Genomic DNA, 15,795 nt, shown 5'->3' on the forward strand with positions numbered 1-15,795 from the left:
GCTAACTCATCTCACTGACTTGAAGCCATGGCTGTCTGCAACTTCTGTCTTCCCCTAGGTCTTCCTTCACTTCTTTGACTTTTAGGTCAGGGGTGGGTGTGTGTGTGTGTGTGTGTGTGTGTGTGTGCATGTGTGTCTTTGTCTTTATCTCCACAACAAAAAGGCCCAGCTTCTTCAGAATATACTTGTCATTAGAGTCAGAGGCAGAAACAACTACTGTGAATTTGTCTGTCCTCATGAGGTTCTAATTAGTGCTTGTGAGTTCTAGCTTGCACTTGACTTCACCAACTTACATGCATGTTCCCTTCCTCACTTCCGGCTCTGTAGACTTCAACTCCAGTATCAGTTGCAAGATGACAGCTTTATAGAGGCTGCGTAACCCACTTCCCCAAATGTGCAAGACCAAATTCTGGTAATAACATTATATATGTATATATTTGAAAAAATCTATTATATATTTATGTATAAGTATGTGTGTATGTATATATATACACACACACATTGCTCCCTCTCTCTTCCTTTCTCTTACTTGATTTAAAGAGAATTGTGTACCAGAGTGGTCCTAGAGAAACAGAATCTTAAGGATAAGTTCTCTCCTTAATTAGTTCTGAATTTTCTGGCTATGATTCTCTGTTTTGAGCATATTAAAGGCATAATGACCTTGTTTCCATTGGTAAAGGGGGACTAGTAGTTCACGGCATGCAGTGGCAAAAGTTTATCCAAAATATCATTTGTAGATACCCATAATCGAATACCTACAGAAGGCATGGCTCTGGGTAACAAAGTATTTGCTACATTAGAATATTTAGTCAAAATTAGTGGTATTATGGGGTTAGTTGGTGTATGAGTTTGCTAATGGCTGTCATAACAAAGTACCACAATCTGGGTGCAACAGGAATTAAATCTGCTCTACATGACCCCTAAGCCCCCTAGCAGATAGAACTAGGGTCGGTGTATACAAATTAGAGGACGACAATGTTTGGCCCAAATAACGAAAAACATTTTTAATGCTCAGAGCAATCCAAGTATAAAATAAGCTGTCTTCAAAGAACAATGAGTTTTCGTACTGAAGATCTCCACGCTCTGGCTGAACAACTTGAAAAATACAGAAGTACACTATAATGACACACATCCAAGCATCACTTTGTTGATAAGCCTTTATAACTTTTAATATCCTTGTCATTGACTCTGTGGCTAGCAGTTAGTGAGGACAGAGGTTTTATATTTGCATTTATAAATCACATAAAGCATCTACAAAATAAGGAGTGTGTAAAACATATATTGAAATTGATATTTTGAATTTATTATTTCACAGTAATATGATAAAGTTATACATATTATACAGTAATTATATCAGGAAATATTGTATAATTATTATTTTATCTTTTGTAAAAATGAAAAAGATTCAAGATAAATTCTCTCAATCATGGTATTTGCTTTTATTATAAACATTATTTATTGTATGTATTAGCTATCATGGTATTTGCTTTTATTATAAACATTATTTATTGTATGTATTAGCTATAACCAATATATTGTTGGGCAACAAACTGCACCAAAACATAATACCTTAAAACAAACAACATATTTTTGTTTCTTACTTACCTATGGGTTCACTGAATAGGTCTGCTGAGCTAGCGAGGCTTAGCTGCTCCCAACTGAGATTGCTCAACTATCTATGATCAGGCAAAGAGTTGGCTAAACACAGACTGTCTGGGATAGTTGGAACCATTAGGATTTGTCCACATGTCTCATACTACAGCAAGCTAGCCTAAGGTTTTTCTTAGGTCTTGGTAGAGTCCCAAGAGACCAGAGACATGCAGGCTCCCCTAAGACCTAGGCTTGAAACTGGCACACCATCGTTTCCAACATATTCTATGGGCCAAAGCAAGTCACATCGCCAGTTACAGCAAATAGATTCTACCTCTTGATGAAAGATACAAAGTTAAATTGCCTGGGGCACGGATACCAAGAAAGTAGAAAAATGGGAAAACTTTAGCAATCAGTCTGTCACACTGAAAAAGAATGTTTTGACATGTCTTACTAGGTATACGGCAAGAAGTGAACTGATATTATTTATTATACATGTAATAATATTTAATAATCAACTAATATTGATTATTAAAAATTATTAATACAAGAAGTATAAATAATTTTAGAATGATTTACTTTAGTATTATTTAACTGTTAAATGGTTGTGCTTTGCTGTATTTGCAAGCTCAGTAGGAGAGCTGTATTGGTTTTCATTTGCTGTATAACAAATTATCTTGAATCTGGCAGTTTAAAAGAACATACGTAGATTGTCTATTTCCGTGGATTAGGAACCTGGGAATGGCCTAACTGAGTCTTCTGCTTAGGGTCTCACAAGGCTGAAATTAAGGTGTCGGCTGGGGCTGGAGTCTTATCTAAGGTTTAGGATACTCTTCCAAGGCCATAAAGTCATTGGCAAATTTAACTTCTGTGTGATTACCTAACTCTTGGTGGCCTGCTACTCCAAAACCAGCAGGAGAGACAGTCTCTGACATCCAGATCCACCTTGAAAGGATTCGTCTCATTAGGCCTGCTAAATATTCTCCCCTTGATTACTTCAACTGATTTGGAACCATAATTATATGTGCAGATCTGCTTCTCTTTTGTTATATAACATAATCATGGCAGTGACAGCTATCATGTGTAGCTTTCCTCTGTAATTAAGGAAGGGGATAGATAAGGTATATACACAGGGGGCAGAATTCTTGGAGGCCATCTTAGGATTCTGCATACCACAAGAATTAATCTAAGATAGTTTAAAAGTTGTAACCGCAATTTCACTTGTAGAATTCTTCCTGCCTATATGGTACAGAACAAAGTCAATAAGTTGTTGCCCAACTTATATAATTATTTTCAATAACCTCACAAAATTTTCTAATATCAACAGGCTTTATGGTTTGATAGCCATTAAAATCAGTGTCTTACAAAAGGGAGCAACAGACACTGGGCCCTACCTGATGGTGGAGATTGGGAGGAGGGAGAGGAGCAGAAAAAGTAACTAGTGGGTACTAGATTTAGTACTGAGGTGACAAAATAATCTATGCAAGAAACACCTGTGACATGAATTTACCAGTATAACAAACCTGCACACGTACCCGTGAACCTAAAGTAAAAGTTTAAAACATAATAAAAATAGAAGAAAATAAAACAAAATCAGTGTCTTCATTCAATTAAAAAAAAATCACTGAAATTCTAAGTCTAAACCTTAGCTCTAGTTTTGTTATATTTAAGTGTTTTGGAGATGTTGCCCAACTTACATAATTTGCAAAAGTAATAAAATAACACAGGACAAATTAATACATCTATATTTAGGCCACCTCAGCTGAGGATCGGAAAAGACATCTGCATATCCAATCATTTGAAGGAAGTTTCTACTTAAAAAAATACTTGCTACCCAGGACAGAGGAACAAGAATGAAAGTGTGAGATGTAATGATCAGGAAGAAATGGGGCCATATTTCCCTTAAATTTTAGTTTAAAGAAGAGTCACAAAAGCAGCAGCTTTTGTTTTTCAGCTACAGGCAAGGTCAAAATGAGGTGCAGGGAAATTGGTAAGGGTTACCAGGCCCAGCAATATGGAGTAATTTCTGGGCAGACTCTGATCCATACTAAAAACCAACTCTGGTCTACCCTTGCTAGAGAGCCCAAAATATTCTCCCACAGGAGCCTTTATACATTTTAGAAGGCCTGGCAGACTTCTCAAATGTGTTTCTGAATTTCTGTGTGTGTATGTGTATGCGTGTGTGTATGTATTTATGTATATACATGTACGTTTGTATATCTGTGATGGCATGTGTGTATATGTTTGTGAGTTTTTGTATGTTTTATATATTCATGTATGTACATGTTTGTGTTTTTAATCTACAAGTAGAATACCTCTATTCCCCCAGTATTCATTTTGATAAAACCACACAAAAGTGGATATCATCCTTGTAAGCTTCCTGTCGAAGTATCAACACATATCAAATACAAAAAAAAAAACAAAAAAAAACTCAGCACAAAGTGTTCAAAAAAAGAAATAACATCAGAAATTGAAGTTTGAAAGCCACAAGTCTAGGAAAACACATATTTTCTTAAGTTGAAGGTTTTGCTTTGTTTGTATTTCCATTTTTAGTGCTTTTCTTTTTTCTTTTTTTTTTTTTTTAACTTAAAACCCCTGTGGCAGGACAGTTTGCTGCTGAGGAACTTAAGACATTGAGAGGTTAAAACTGGCAGACTGAGAAAAGCTTGTGGCTCACAGACCTATTTCTTTGGTTTACCAAGTGGTTTAAGAAAATTGAATTTAAAAAAACCGGGCATGTGCTCTCAAACTTAGCTCAATCCTCATCACTCTATCGCCTTTCAACTAAGAGGTGTCATTTACTGAGGTTTCCTGGCTGCGGCAGGAAGGCACCCCAATGTGTAATCCTTACCTTATGGGACTAAAGATGATGAAGAGACAATTTTCAGGTTAACCTCCTTAATAAAAGTGTGTTTTTAAAATTTTTCTTACTCATGAAAATAAAATTATAAAGATGACATATTAGATCCAAAGAGTATAAATATTATTTTGTGTATCTCCATTTTACCCTTCGTTCCTTTCCTTCTGTGGTTGAAATGAGATACTTATAAATTGCACTCTGTGGCAGACAGTTTGTGTGTAAGACTCTAAGAAGCACTTCCTTTTCCTCAGAGTCTGATCTTCCATCCAAATACTTAATATCTTTCTGATGATGACTTTGATTTTTAATTCTATGAGAGAGACCGTGCAATTTGAATACTTCAGATGGAAAGAAGTTGCATGTAACCATTTTTAACGCGTTCAGTCCGCCACAGGGGACCAGGTGTTTGTCAGCCCTCTTCTGCTGTTCACAAGGACCCAGGGCTTAACTTTCTGCTCTAAGGTACCGCGTGCCAGGAGAGAACTATGGTCTGGCACTATCAATCCCTTTCACGTATGTCTGAGCTGCCTTCCTCAGACAAGATTGTGAGTGCTGGGCTTCTTTTATCTCTCCTGTGGCTGCTTTGGCAAAGCGTTTTTCCCTGCTGTTTTGTCTTCCTTTTCCCTCCCCATCTCCTAGTTTCATCTTTTTCTGATCATCCTCAACCAGAATGACTTAAAATCCACATACACTCAAAATGAAATTCTTGCGGCTGGGGGACAAGGAATTCAGAAGTGAAAGTGCATGTATTTTAATGTCATGTACCAGTAAGCAGAGGTGGGGGAGGTGTTGCTGAGCAAAAACATGCATGACAACACAACCAGCGCCCCCAAAATGGGAAGAAGAGCTGATACGTTGCTTGGCACCTGTAAACGTGCTTGTGAGTCAATGGGCCACTTTGTAGCTGTCATTCTTTATCCGTTTAAATATCTTTCACATCCATTAGCACATGCATGATTTCCCTACCTCTCAGCTCGCCTATTTCCCAGGGCTCCCCCTCCCAGGTTCTCTTTGGTTCTAAATGTACCAGCAGTTCCCTAAGCGTGAAACCCACCCTTCTTCTTGTCTGGGTTCTGAACAGCTAAGTTTCGTACTTGACCATTCTGTATATATGCCTTTGTTTTTTAAGGTAAAACTGGTGGCATTCCTGACTGAATAGCCTTCACTCACAGGTAACATTTTTTTCATTAATATGATTGTGTTCTGTGTGTGTATGTAAGAGAGAAAAAATACATATCAATAGAATTATAGGTAGTATTTTCAGGTGAAAGAACACACCATTAGAAAAACACTTAAGGAAGAGTGGAGGTGATTCTTGACTTTCTTCAAATGATGTCGTGCCCTTCCTTGTTTCCTATTATGCACATGCTTAGGGGCAATGATATTTATATTCTTGTTGGACAAAATAAATATGTATATATTTGGCCTCTAAGCTTCTGAGTACTCTACTTCCATAACTTTATCATTTTGTAGCATTTGCCTGTGCAATATGTAATAAGTTTGGGTTTGGACATTAATAAACTTCTACATCAACTTTTAACCAAGCTACTCTTTTTCCCATAGTATGAATACCACAGGTATTTGTGATGGGAAAAAACCCAGGCTGGGCGTGTGTGTGTTTGTGTAGGCCAACCACATGTGGGTGGGATAATAAAAACAAAACCTTAGCATAGTGTACCTTGAGAAAAAGGTGGATCAAGAGAAATAATGTGTGGTATAAATTAAAAATGACCTTGGATGGAAATTTTGTGGAAATTATAAAAATATAAAAACAATCATCTGTCAGCAGAGAGTTTACTATAATGGTGACCTCTCATTCTTCACATCTTAAACTATCTTCCTATTATTCAGAGCACAACTCACATTTGTGACATTCTTTGTGTAATTACTGTGGAACCATAGTTTTCATAAGGCAAATGGTATTAATCGTGTTTCTGCCAACTTCATAAGTTGAGTAAACCTTTTAGGGATTAAGACCATCAGATTGTCAACTATTTTGAGCCCAGTTCCCAATACCTCAAGTTAATGAAAAAACTGTTAAAAGGGAATTATACACAGTGCCTTTGTTGGTTTAAATTATTTATCTTTTGTCTCTCTCTTAACGAGCAGAGAGGCAGATACAAACTCTTGCAGGAGGCAGTGTGGAACAGTGGGAATGAGGAATGCTATGGGACTTTGCGTATCTGGTCTGGAAGCCTGTTTCTGGTACGTATAGCTAGGTGCATTGGGCAAATTACTTAAACGGTCCAGATCTCAATTTTATTTATTAACTATGAAGTCATGTAATAAGATCTAACATGAAAGGTTGTTAGTATCAAGGCTAATATAACCCTTTGGTTATTATAATGAATAATAGATAAGTATTATTCTTAGTACTATTTATTTTTTGGAAAAATCTATATTATTAATTTATTGATTCTATGAAAGCCACTAAAGAACACTTATGAATAGAATTACTTGTATAAGAGTTCAGCCTGCTGGGAATCATTTGTAATCCTTTAAACACTCTTAGTAGTACCATGCCAACATTAGTATAAAATCATCATTCTTCCACATGAATTTTTGGGCCATTTTTGGTTCTTATCCTTAATTGAACAGCAGAGAGGCCCTTAACCTGCCTTTTCTAATGTCATTATTCTTCCTTAACAGGCTTTCCAATTTGTTGTACCTACATTAGCCAGACCGTAGGAACTTTTTAATCCATTTCACGTCTTAGTAAGATCTGATAATGATCATCCTAAAAAGCTGCCCTTTCTTGATAACTGAGACATTGCTTTGGCATTTTACTGAATTCTATCGATTCTACGTCTTTATTTAAAGATGGTGTTATGAGCATTTAATGTAAAGACCTTATCGTAGCCACTGGCTCAGAATAATTGCTCAAAAACTGGCACATATTACTATTATGACATCATCATCATCATTATCATCATCACTTAATTTCTTGGTTGGCTTTTTTTCTTCCTGATCTGTAGTAGTAATGGCCTTCCAAGTATCCATTCTTGATCTTTTAGTCTTTGTCCACTCCGTCCTTTTTATGAAAATCACCCACTCAAGTAAGTTGGACTATCTTATGAAACCTAACTCTCTAGCCCCAAATACTTACTAAGGTTTCAGTTTTTGATTTCTATCTGCTTAAAAGATCTTTACACAAACAGGATATTCTTTCACCATCACAGACGGAATATGTGCGCACTCACCTAATTGCTCCTCCAAAGTTCTTTATTTGCTTGCATGCTTGCTTACCACCCCTAGCTAACTTGGCTATCTTCGGGTAATCCTGTTCCTATCTCTGTCAAAAGACACCAAGACAGTATTTTTCTTGCATTTGTCCTTTCATCTTTAGCAAATCAATACCATTGTCTTCTAATTGCCTCCTAATGGAACCTTAATCTGCCATGAAACCTAACTCCAATTCTTCACTGATACTCTTATAAGAATGATTTCTAATGTCTTTTTTTAATTTGCTTGTTTGTTTGTTTCAGAGCTTACAAACCTCCCTTACGCTGTTCATTTTACATATAAGTATATCTATGTAGTTTCCAGATTAATAATGTCTGAAACATTTATCTATCCCAACTTTTTCCCCCCACAACTACTCTGTATTAATGTAGTTTCAATCAGTCTGAATCCTACCTTGCCAGCTTAAAATCAGAATGAGTAACTATTGATTCTAAAACACTGGCCCATGCTTTGACTCCTTACGTGGAAATTCTTCCACATATTCTCTTTACCTATCTATTTTTTTTGTGTTTCCTTCAAGGTAGCTAAATATTCATTGTTTTATAAAGCTTTTCTTTGAGAGTGTGGTTAATTTTGCCTCTCTCTTTTCTAATTATCACACCCTGTTAAGTACAACATAGGTTCATTATTTGCTATCTCTAATTATAGCATCTTCTGGGATAAATGCTTTTATGGCCTTATAAAATGTACTTTTGGTTACTCCCCACATATTCTCAATTATTATCTCTTCCTTCTTTGTAATTCTCTGTGCTAAAATTCAGGCATACCAAAGTTCAGGTTCTTTTAATTATTTTCAAGAACTATCACCTCTGTCCTCTTTATATTCAGTATTTGTTTTTCCTCGAATCCATCCTGAACGCTATTGCCAAGTTTATGTTTCCAAAGCTAAAATCACGTCATTTAAAAGAACTGTTTATAACAAAAGTGACATTCATAGTGCTCTCTTACCTGTTTAGTAAATATTCCCTTTGGTTGTGAACCCTGGATCTTTCTTTATTGTCCTCCAAATATCTAAAATAACTAGGCCAACTGTCCCAGTATCTAACTCCTGGAATTCCGCTATTGAAAATCATGTGTCAGCAGGCTTTTCTAGATTTTTAAAATTTTATCCTTTAACAGTCTCTGATTCTGGGATTTGGTCTTTGATTTTTTTCCTTAGTTATACTTCTTGTTTAGCCATCCGAACTCTTAAATCAGGATCAATTACAATTGCCTCATAAGAATACTTGGTTTCCAATAATATCTCAACTCAGTTATTCCTAAATGCTACTTAAGTAATGATTATGCCAAATTAGACCTTTTTGATTCTCTTATTTTATTTCCCATTCTGCTTACCTTCAATGCTTGTTTGATTGTCTGTCTTTTGCATCCTGTTGGGCCGTAAAAAACTCAGAGTCTATGCTTTCGTCATGCTCTATTTCCACAGAAGATGGAGATGTACTGTTCAAACTATGAGAATTAAATATATCATTATTATCATCATTGCATATTTTCCACACAAATGAATTATATTAGTTCTCTTAATACTCTAGGTAGCTGCAATTAAATAATTTCATCACTAGAAAACATATAATAGATCAACATACCCATTGTTACTTACAATAAGGCAATCTCTTTAAAAATATTTGTTGAGCTCCAGATACTGTGCTAAGTATTAAGAGTACAATGATAAATATGACAAATTTCCCATTGCTGAAGAGCTTTATATAGAGTGAAGGAGACACAGAGCTATTATGCTACATGATAACATCAAAATACATTCAAAAACAGGAAGGTTGAAGGAAAAGTCATGGAAAAGACAGACAACAGATGAAGGAGAGAGGAGTAGATGAAATATTGCTGTGAGTGTGACCATGAAGGATGGGATCTCTTCATTACGATGACGTTTGCTGTGGATGATAAAAAATATATATTTTTAAGTTCTCCTAAAAATAAAGTTCTCCTAAATTTTGTATTTTGTCTTATAAAAATTTCTCTGCTATGCTCATATGCTGTATCCCCATGCATATTTTGAAGATATAATTCTAACTCCCTCATTTCAATTAGATTTGCTTCTTTTGAACATATGATAAGCTTTCATTTTCATATTCTACTCGTTAAGTTCCTTCGTCAGCTTCTGAAATTGAAAGTATTCATAATTATAAGCTTACTTTGTGGCTTAGATGGCAAGGATGGGCATTTTTCAAATTAAAAAAATCATCTGCCTGGATAAATATCAAACCTAGAATTCAATCTCTAAATTACAGGCTGTTTGCAAATCGCTGCATGCCTGTGTGTTCCTCTCTCTAACTAACACCTTTCATGGATGGCACATGTTTTCCTCTGAAAATGAAATAGATAGAATGGATGTTTGAACCCACTGAATGGAATGAATCTGTGAGGATGGTATGTTTCATGGGTCAGGACTACCCAGATATTCTAGTGTTCATTTGAGATCTCAGTTGCCTTCTTGAATAGATAAGTAGGTACTAAAGTGAAATTTTGAGATGAGAGTCTCAGACACCAGCTGGCCTGGATATGAATCCCGACTTTGCCTCTTACCAACAGTGTGATTTTGTGCAAAACAGTTAAACACTCTGCCACTATATAGTATGCCTACCTAACAGACTTTTAAGATTTAATGAGTTAGTAACACCTATATTCTGACTCCTAATAATAATTTAATACCTTCAAAATACTTTCATTGCATTCACTTTTCAAGTTCCTGTTCACTAGATTTATTACTCAGATTTTTCTTCCATCAGTACATAGGTATCTGGAGCTATAAATAGTTTTCCTGAGTTTTTCTTAGTTCTTTCTTCCTGAGAATTAACTGACACATTTAGAGCAATGAATACATCAATATTCCATAGTTCTGTCAGTAAAATTGGTTTATTTTTACCTTCCACAGACCATCTTATGGCCTATTTTCTTTCACTCTCAAAGTAAAATGTTAACTTTTGCTTAAAGTCTATTAACTTATTTATGATAGTAGTTATTATTTATACAAGAGTCTTTATTTAACTCTCCTTATTTCTCTCTCTTGATGAATTGAATGAATTGCCTGAAGGAGTGTAGGTTGTCTTCTCTGTATGGTTCATGTAGATCATAAGAAACTTTGACTGAATAAATTTAGAAGCAGCAAGGAAGTCACATTTAGTCTTGCATAACAAATAACAAGTCATGGTTCTGCAGTTGGAAGCCCTTTGGCATAGACCAGATAACTTGCCAAAGGAAAAAAATTAAGTTTCATATTTTCCTTGAAAGTTTCAGAAAAAATATGTATCTAAGTACTGAAATTCTGCTGTCATATAAACTTAGACATACATGAAAAAATGTACATTTCACTTGGAATATTCTAAGTTATTAATATATAGAAAGATACTTAAATTTTTTTCCTTATTACTGCAGCTCACTAAAGCATACCTATCTCCTCTCTCCAAGAAAAATATTTTCATCAAAAAAGGTTTAACAAAAATGCTGTAGGATGGCAGCATTTTCACATAATGTGCCAACTCCATCCCTGTCTTGTAAGCTCAGATGTTTACAGTGCAGTAATCATATTAAACCACAACTCATAAAGTGAAAGAGCTAACGGAAAATCTCACTTGTATTTCTGAAACAAGCCAACTGTTTACACTTACATTTTTAAATGAATAGGTCATAAAGCAGCATCACAGAATTATGTGTATTACACATGTTTTCTGTAGAAAGATGCAAATCATCTTCCCTTTTTGAGTCTATTTGGAATTAAAATCAAAGCATACTATGTACTTTTTCCATTAGAAATCTAATACAATCATTTTATACTTGAACTTTATTTTGGTAATAATTGTATACTCACTACTCTTATAAGGGAGAACAAAAACCTCTGTCTCCCAGGTTCAAGCTGTTTTCCTGCCTCAGCCTCCTGAGTAGCTGGGATTACAGGCATGCACCACCATGCCTGGCTGATTTTGTATTTTTAGTAGAGACTCGGTTTCACCATGTTCGTCAGGCTGGTCTTGAACTCTTGACCTCAGGTGCTACACCCACCTCAGTCTCCCAAAGTGCTGGGATTATAGGCGTGAGCCACCATGCCCAGCCTTGGATATTCTACACACAGAAAAGTAAACCTGGAAGATTATGTACCAATATGTGAATTGTACTTGCTCTAGGATACCAAATCATGGGATTTCACCTTATAGTTTATACATTTCAGTATTCTCAAAATATTTTTAACTTGAACATATGTTACTTTAGAAATTGGGGTTAATATATAAAAGGATGTTGTAGTAGGACATTTAAAATTTGCTTCCTCATACTGAAATTCACTAAAACATAAATATCTCTTTTCTCCAAGAAAAATATTTTCATCAAAAAGGTTTAACAAAAAATGCTGTAGGATAGCAGCGTTTTCACTTAATATGCCAACTCCATCCCATAAAAGGAGAAGCAATGTCATGCCTTTTAAAATATATTTCATTCTCTCATATTGTCATGGGCTATATGCCATCAGAGATATAACCTTAACATTTGAGAGTACTTAGCATCCATTTAAACTATGGTAAAAATTAATTTAACAACACATAACTTTCAGTCAAGCTGGATGTGCTCAAAGACAAAATCTCTGACCAAGACTGATGAAAATGAGTTCAAATTTAAAGAAGTGAAATATATTTATTGTTGGCTGTTCCTTTGAGGACATAAAGACTATTTAATATGTTTTAAGAAAACTAATTTATTTTCAACAAAAATGTCCCAGGTTTTGATTCCATTTCTTTCTCCTTAGAATATCTTAAGATACCACACAGACTCTTAAGTTTGTTTGTCCCTCAAATATCAGTTTAGCTATTTTCTGTTAGTTGTTTCTACAATATAGTGAAACAATGACACTTGATATTAATTTCTTGCTCATACTTTGGCACATAAGCTCTAGCAGCTCTTTTTCCCTTTGATTTATTTGGTATGAGCTTTTCTGAAAGAACCAAATAATGGTGATTGGAAGCACCTACAAGGGTGAGAAGAAGCACCATATTTCGTAAGACCTAGGTTGAAATTGACACAGTGGTACTGGCTACAGTGGGGAAGTGTGTTCTTCCTGTGGAGGTGGGGTTGGAGAGCAGAGAGCAAATTTTTGTGACTAGTGGTTGAAGCTACTGCAGCTATGTCTACTACTGTGCTAGGTGCTGGAAACAGGAGAAAACGCAGTGTCATGTGATAAATGCCATACATGAAAGACACATGAGAATTATTGTAGAAACAGTCAAGGACTTCCATCTTTTGGAAGAGTTGGAAAAATCTTTATGAAATCAATAATATTAGAACAAGGTCTGGAGAAAATGTATGAGTTCACAAGAACAGATGGGTGAGGGTATTGTGGTAAGAAGGCACAATGCATATAAAATATGGAAATACAGAGTCACAGAAAACAGTATCACATGAAGAAAACATGTGAAGTATATGAATTGAGAATGTATTTCAAAGGGAAAAGTACCAGGATTGAGACTGGAAATATAAACCTAGAGAGGCCTTGATTATAATGTCAAAATATATGGAATTTATTGTGTGAATTATTATGAGTTAGCTTATGCTATATAACTACCACAAAATACAGTGGCTGAAAACAAACATTTAACAGCATAGCAAACTCATCAAAAATTTACTGGCTTAACACAACACTATTTTTTAGTTAATGATTTTGTGCATCAGCCATAGGGACTGGGTTCAGGGAGGGACTTCTCCTGGTCTCACCTAGAATTCTCATTTGTCTGAAGTATTACTGGGTAGGAAGGAGACCCATTTGATTACGGACTATGTGAGATCTCATCCTCCAGCGGACTAGCCCACGCTTGGTTCTATGGGGACGGTGGAGATCCCAGGACAGCAGGTGGAATTCTGCAAGGCTCTTGAGGCCTAGAGTTGGAATGTACACATCAACAGCTTTGTTGTTGTATTCCATTGGCCAAAGCAGTCACAAGACCAATCCAGAGACAATAGATTTTATTTCTTGATATAATAGTAAGAGCTTCAAAGTCACATTACACAAGGAAAGAAGCTAAAAGGAGGGAAAAGTTGTATCCATTTTTGCAATGTATCAGAAGGGACTTTTGAATAATTTGATTGGTACAGTGGGTATAAACTATGTGCTGGATTTAGATAAGATGATTTCAAATCTTATCACCTGGCCTCTAGGTAACAAAATGCTGAAAGAAGAAAAGCAAATAAGAAATATAGAAACTGGAAACACCAGAACAACTCTGAGTGTGATAAAAAGAGGATAATAGAAAATATATCTTCCTAAGTGACCCTAAAAACCCATTCTTCTTGTTTCTCCTGCTGACCAAGCAGAAAGCACTCCCAGTTAAAAAAAAAGAAAAATTCTTCATATCAAGTCTCACATGCCAGTAATATAATAAAATAAAGACTAATTGCAATTAAAAATTATTTTCTTTAAAATAAAAAAATGTTAACAGGAGCATTCATTATATATGCGTAAACCATAGTTAGTATAAATGGAGAATAGCCGACTAATTTGGGAACAATATAGCTAGCCAGAAGTGGCAGGAGAATGAACCTAGTTTTGAGACACTGATCAGAATGTAAATCCATTTTTTTATCGTTATTTTCTAGAAGTGGAAGAACTAAGAAAAAGGAAGATCACTATCACCAGCTGAGGCAGGGAGGGGCCGAACCCAGCACTGCTGAGATCATTTCCCTTTAGACAGGCCACAGCTGGGTGTCCGGGGGTTGCTCATGAGGGTACAAGTGAGGAGCGGATGGAGCCAATGGAGCACAGAGACCTTGGCCATGGGCATGGTTAGGCTTTTTTTCCCAGGGACTTTTAAAATTTCAGTGGTAGTTATTTGCTTCAATGAGGCTTTAAAAGACTTGTGCTATTTTCAAGTCTTTTGTGTCTTTTTTGTTTGGTTTGATTTTTCTCTTAAGTATGCCCCTTTCTATACTTTTATATAAAACTGCCATGTACTGGGAAGAACATGTGTTGAGAGTGGTATCCGTCCCTCAGTGTAAGCACTGTGTCTGAGAAACTGAATGCTTGTAAGTTGAGCTGAAATATGCTCCTCCCCCATGTGTCTATTGACATGCAATAGATAGGTGGTGGAGTGGATGGAAGTAAGAGATGATGTTGAGTTTGAGGTATGTGCTCTCTCCCAGAGCAAGGAGCCATAGCAGAGACTGAGAGGGCACATAGAGCTAGATGTGGAGACTGACACAGGGTGCCTGTAACAAAGAAGGTGGGAGAAAAGTAACCTGTCCTACATGACAGGTTCACCCAGAACAGGGCTTGTCCTCTCATTGTCCCTGACATCCTATGGAAAGAAACAAAACCAAAAGCAAGTAACTTACTTTCATAGGAACTTCAGGGAATATCAGGCCTTAATTCTCTATTAAAAATGACAGAGTATGGCCAGGTGCAGTGGCTTATGCCTGTAATCCCAGCACTTTGGGAGGCCGAGGCAGGCAGATCACCTGAGGTCGGGAGTTCAAGACCAGCCTGACCAACATGGAGAAACCCCAGCTCTGCTAAAAATACAAAATTAGCTGGGGTGGTGGCGCATGCTTGTAATCCCAGCTACTCAGGAGGCTGAGGCAGGAGAATTGCTTGAACCCGGGAGGTGGAGGTTGCGGTGAATCGAGATTGCACCATTGCACTCCAGCCTGGGCAACAAGAGCGAAACTCTGTCTCAAAAAAAAAAAAAATAATGACAGAGTATGCGAGGTTATTTCATAACCTACCTGCTACACCTTCCTGCTCTTAGAATGTATGAGAAGGTGGATGGGACTAAAAAATCATGCAGACAAGCAAGTTAATGTTTTGTAGTTGTAGCCACATCCTGGAACAGAGTCAGGCTTCCTTGGCTTAACCTGACCCCCCTCATTCTTCCCAGACCCTGTGTAGCCTGTTTTCAGGTTTTTCTTCTCCCTTTCTTCCTCTCTGAACCCTCCCCTGCATAAGCCCAAGATGGATGGTGGCTATGTGTAGCAAAGCATGCACTTTTCTCTTTGGTAATAATGAGCAGACTAATGAAAAAATAAATTTCAACGATCACAGCAAATAGGATGAGCAGTCACTCATTTCACACATCTGAGCTACCAGATTTCTATTTGTGTAGTTCACATAA

General features: G+C 36.4%; 1 long non-coding RNA gene across 1 annotated transcript in view; it reads right to left on the reverse strand.

Annotated features, from left to right (window-relative positions):
* Nucleotides 1-989: 989 nt before the first annotated feature.
* Nucleotides 990-15,795, reverse strand: part of LOC129482875 (uncharacterized) — an 86,421-nt gene continuing 71,615 nt past the window's right edge. The window contains exons 5-7 of the long non-coding RNA XR_008657842.2: nt 9,029-9,142; nt 7,651-7,742; nt 990-1,251 (exon numbers count right to left, since the gene is read on the reverse strand). This is a non-coding gene — a long non-coding RNA (uncharacterized lncRNA). The remainder of the gene's footprint in view (nt 1,252-7,650; nt 7,743-9,028; nt 9,143-15,795) is intronic.

The sequence above is a fragment of the Symphalangus syndactylus genome, chromosome 5 (genome assembly GCF_028878055.3).
Source record: "Symphalangus syndactylus isolate Jambi chromosome 5, NHGRI_mSymSyn1-v2.1_pri, whole genome shotgun sequence".
In the NCBI taxonomy this organism is placed as follows: Eukaryota; Metazoa; Chordata; class Mammalia; order Primates; family Hylobatidae; genus Symphalangus; species Symphalangus syndactylus.